Raw genomic sequence first — 5,473 nt, 5'->3', positions numbered from 1 at the left:
AATCAAAGTTGAACCTAGTATTGCTATTGTTAAAGATCTCTTGGATGATGATTTAGATGGGCATGTTATTTATTTCTATGGTGAGACTACTAATATTGCTAGACCGATACTAAGATACATAGACCTGTTGTAGGCATGCATGTTATTTCTATTAAAATAGGAGATCACTGTTATCATGGCTTATGCGATATGGGTGCTAGTGCTAGTGCAATACCTATTTCCTTATACAATGAGATCATGCATGATATTGCACCCACTGAGTTAGAAGATATCGATGTCACTATTAAGCTTGCCAATAGAGATATTATTACACCATTTGGGATTGTTAGAGATGTTGAAGTCTTGTGTGGGGAAGTTAAATATCCTGCTGATTTTCTTGTTCTTGGTTTCCCACGAGATGACTTTTGTCCCATTATATTTGGTAGACCCTTCTTGAACACTGTTAATGCTAAGTTTGATTGTGAAAAGGATGTTGTTACAATTGGCTTGGGGGATATGAAACATGAGTTTAATTTTTCAAAATTTCGTAGACAACCTCGTGATAGAGAATCACCTAGTAAGGATGAGATTATTGGTCTTGCTTCTATTGCCGTTCCTCCTACTGATCTGTTAGAACAATATTTGCTTGACCATGAAAATGATATGTTTATGAAGGAAAGAAGGGAAATAGATGAAGTGTTCCTTAAACAGGAACCTATGCTGAAACAAAACCTTCCTGTTGAAATTCTTGGGGATCCCCCTCCACCCAAGGGTGATCCTGTGTTTGAACTCAAACCATTAACTGATAATCTTAAGTATGCTTATCTTGATGAAAAGAAAATATATCCTTTTATTATTAGTGCTAACCTTTCAGAGCAAGAAGAAGAAAGATTATTGAAAACTCTGAAGAAGCACCGTGATGCTATTGGATATACTCTGGATGATATTAAGGGCATTAGTCCCATGTTATGCCAACACAAAATAAATGTGGAGAAAGATGCCAAACCAGTTAGAGATCCTCAACAACGACTGAATCCAAAAATGAAAGAAGTGGTAAGAAAGGAGATACTAAAGCTCCTTGAGGCAGGTATAATTTATCCCGTTGCTGATAGTGATTGGGTAAGCCCTGTCCATTGTGTTCCTAAAAAGGGAGGTATTACTATCATTCCTAATGATAAAGATGAATTGATCCCGCAAAGAATTATTAGAGGTTATAGGATGGTAATTGATTTTCGTAAATTAAATAAAGCTACTAAGAAAGATCATTACCCTTTACCATTTATTGATCAAATGCTAGAAAGACTATCCAAACACACACATTTCTGCTTTCTAGATGGTTATTCTGGTTTCTCTCAAATACCTGTGTCAGCGGGGGATCAATCAAAAACTACTTTTACTTGCCCTTTCGGTACTTTTGCTTATAGACGTATGCCTTTTGGTTTATGTAATGCACCTGCTATCTTTCAAAGATGTACGATGGCTATATTCTCTGAGTTTTGTGAAAAGATTTGTGAGGTATTCATGGATGATTTCTCCATTTATGGATCCTCCTTTGATGATTGCTTGAGCAACCTTGATCTATTTTTGCAGAGATGCAAAGACACTAGTCTCGTCTTGAATTGGGAAAAGTGCCACTTTATGGTTAATGATGGCATTATCTTGGGTCATAAGATTTCCGAGAGAGGTATTGAAGTTGATAAAGCTAAAGTTGATGCTATTGAAAAGATGCCATGTCCCAAGGACATAAAGGGTATAAGAAGTTTCCTTGGTCATGCCGGTTTTTATAGGAGGTTCATTAAGGATTTTTCTAAAATCTCTAGGCCTCTGACTAATTTATTGCAAAAAAGATATTCCTCTTGTATTTGATGATGATTGTGTAGAAGCATTTGAAATACTTAAGAAAGATTTGATCACTGCACCTATTGTTCAGCCAAGTGATTGGAATTTACCTTTTAAAATTATGTGTGATGCTAGTGATTATGCTATAGGTACTGTTCTAGAGCAAAGAGTTGATAAGAAATTGAATGTTATCCAGTATGCTAGTAAGACTCTTGATACTGCCTAGAGAAATTAGGCCACTACCGAAAAAGAATTCTTTGCAGTTGTGTTTGCATGTGATAAGTTTAGACCTTATATTGTTGATTCCAAAGTTACTATTCACAATGATCATGCTGCTATTAAATATCTTATGGAAAAGAAAGATTCTAAGCCTAGACTCATTAGATGGGTTCTCTTGCTCCAAGAATTTGATTTGCATATTATTGATAGAAAGGGAGCTGAGAACCCCGTTGCAGACAACTTGTCTAGGTTAGAGAATATTCTTGATGACCCACTGCCTATTGATGATAGCTTTCCTGATGAACAATTAGCGGTCACTAATGCTTCTCGTACTGCTCCTTGGTATGCTGATTATGCTAATTACATTGTTGCTAAATTTATACCACCTAGTTTCACATACCAGCAAAAGAAAAAGTTCTTTTATGATTTAAGACATTACTTCTGGGATGACCCACACCTTTATAAAGAAGGAGTAGATGGTGTTATTAGACGTTGTGTACCTGAGCATGAACAGGAACAGATCCTACGCAAGTGTCACTCTGAATCCTATGGAGGACACCACGCTGGAGATAGAACTGCACATAAGGTATTGCAATCCGGTTTTTATTGGCCTACTCTCTTCAAAGATGCTCGTAATTTTGTCTTATCTTGTGATGAATGTGAAAGAATTGGTAATATTAGTAGACATCAAGAAATGCCTATGAATTATTCTCTTGTTATTGAACCATTTGATGTTTGGGGCTTTGATTATATGGGACCTTTTCCTGCCTCTAATGGTTACACACATATTTTAGTTGTTGTTGATTACGTTACTAAGTGGGTAGAAGCTATTCCAACTAGTAGTGCTGATCATAACACTTCTATTAAAATGCTTAAAGAAGTTATTTTTCCGAAGTTTGTAGTCCCTAGAGATCTTATGACTGATGGTGGTTCACATTTTATTCATGGTGCTTTCCTAAGATGCTTGCTAAGTATGATGTTAATCATAGAATCGCATCTCCTTATCATGCGCAGTCTGGTGGTCAAGTAGAGTTGAGCAATAGAGAGCTCAAATTAATTTTGCAAAAGACTGTCAATAGATCTAGAAAGAATTGGTCCAAAAAACTTGATGATGCATTATAGGCCTATAGAACTGCATACAAAAATCCTATGGGCATGTCTCCATATAAGATGGTTTATGGAAAAGCGTGTCATTTACCTCTAGAAACTTGAACATAAAGCATATTGGGCTATTAAAGAGCTCAACTATGACTTCAAACTTGCCGGTGAGAAGAGGTTGTTTGATATTAGCTCACTTGATGAATGGAGAACCCAAGCCTATGAGAATGCCAAGCTATTCAAAGAAAAAGTCAAACGCTGGCATGACAAAAGGATACAAGAGCGTGAGTTTAATGTAGGTGATTATGTGTTATTATTCAACTCTCGTTTAAGATTTTTTGCAGGAAAACTTCTCTCTAAATGGGAAGGTCCTTACGTTATCTAGGAGGTCTATCGTTCTGGTGCCATAAAAATCAACAACTTCGAAGGCACAAGTCCGAGGGTGGTGAACGGTCAAAGAATTAAACATTATATCTCAAGTAATCCTATCAATGTTAAAACTAATACTATTGAAACCGTAACCCCGGAGGAATACATAAGGGACACTTTCCAGAACATTCCAGACTCCGAAAAGGAATGGGTATGTGGTACGGTAAGTAAACCGACTCCAAAACAATTCTAATGGCAATTTTTATCAGTTTTGGAATATTTAAGAATTTTAGGAAGAAAGAAGTAGTCCGGGGAGGACACGAGGCCTCCAAGAGGGTGGAGGGTGCTTCCACCCTTACTGGGTGTGCCCCCTGTCTTGTGGCCACCTCGTGTGCCTCCCGCACTCTGTTTTGTTGAACGTTACATATTTTGGTTGGTAAAAATTCATTATATAAACTCCCGAAGGTTTTGACCACCGTATCACGCAAATATCCTCTATTTTCGTTTCGAGTTGTTTTCTGTTACTGATCTAGAGCACCATGGCATCATCCTCCTTCAACAATGAAGACAAGGATGCTTGGCTATTGAAGATAGAGCTGAAAAGAGAAGAACCGGCAGTGAAAGAAGAAGACATCCCTGAACCTTTACCTAACCTCTTTACTCCTACAGAGATTGAAGTTTTCAAGATGATTGAGTTAGCTCGCATACAGAATAAGTATCTCACGCAGGAGAATATTTTGTTGAAGGATCATATCACCGGACTCAAGGGCATTATCCGCAAGTCGGAGGAGCTTTTATGCTCGATGTGTGATTATCCCCTATCATCATCACCACCTCCATCACCTCCGAGGACATAATCACATGGGTATGGGCACTCCCCTTGGCAACTGCCAAGCTTGGGGGAGTTGCCCCAGTATCGTATCACCATCACACTCTTATCTTTATGTAAGTGCATCTAGTGCCCCTTAGTGATTTTGGTGTATTGAAGACTTATAGGTTAAGGGACTGATTTGTTTGTGAGTGTACACAGGTCTATAAGTCTATGAGGAGTTTGATATTTGCAGAGAAAGTCGACCCCTAAAAATGAAGTTCTTCGACTGAAGACTTTGGATTTCTGAAGACTTTCTGAAGACTTTGAAAGTGAAGAAATTGGTGTGACCTTGAAGACTTGGTAATCATTCGAGGAACATGAAGCGCGAAGACTTTTGTTTTCATAGTTTCATTTTATCTTTCTTGAGTCATAGGAAACACCGTACTGATAAAGGGGGTCGAGAAAATACTAAGGAAAAATTTCCATGTGATGCTCAACTCAAAATCCTACACCTACCAATCCTTTCGAGTGAAGCCATTGGAAATATCGCACAGTTCAGCCATATTCTTCAGTGACAGAGACAAAGTTCTTCTGGTCTCTGAGGAATTTGTTCTGACTGAAGAGTTAGGAATTCGCCAGTGCGGATTGCCTACCAAGTGAGGATCATGATAGCCCTGAGGAATTCGAACCCAAATATTCCGACCATTGCTGTGCTACGCGCCAGCTGTCCCAAAATATCTACCCACCTAACGGTCATATCAGACAAGGGCATTTATGTCTTATCATGTCGGGTTGCTCCCTAGGCTATAAATAGCCGCCCCCTACAATCACTAGTTGGTTGGCTGCTCCAAGAGAAACTGACACTTGTCATTTGAGAGCAACCCATCCTCCGAGGACTTTGAGTGAAAATCATCAAGTGAGGAAAAACCCAAACCCAAACCTACAAAACCCCAAGTGATTGAGTGAAGAGATTGATCCTGCGTGGATCGGACGCTTGTTTCCTTTGAAGACTATGCTTCTTCCAGACGGTTAGGCGTCAAGGTCTAGAGCATCCAAGAGGAATTGTGGATCGCCGAGTGACCGAGTTTGTGAAGGTTCGGAAGTCACCTGAAGACTTACCACGAGTGATTGGGCGAGGTCTATGTGACCTTAGCTCAA

Source organism: Triticum dicoccoides, chromosome 7B (assembly GCF_002162155.2).
Source record: "Triticum dicoccoides isolate Atlit2015 ecotype Zavitan chromosome 7B, WEW_v2.0, whole genome shotgun sequence".
NCBI classification, from domain to species: domain Eukaryota; kingdom Viridiplantae; phylum Streptophyta; class Magnoliopsida; order Poales; family Poaceae; genus Triticum; species Triticum dicoccoides.
The sequence above is the reverse complement of the archived record's forward strand: the minus strand, read 5'-3'. Positions refer to the sequence as shown.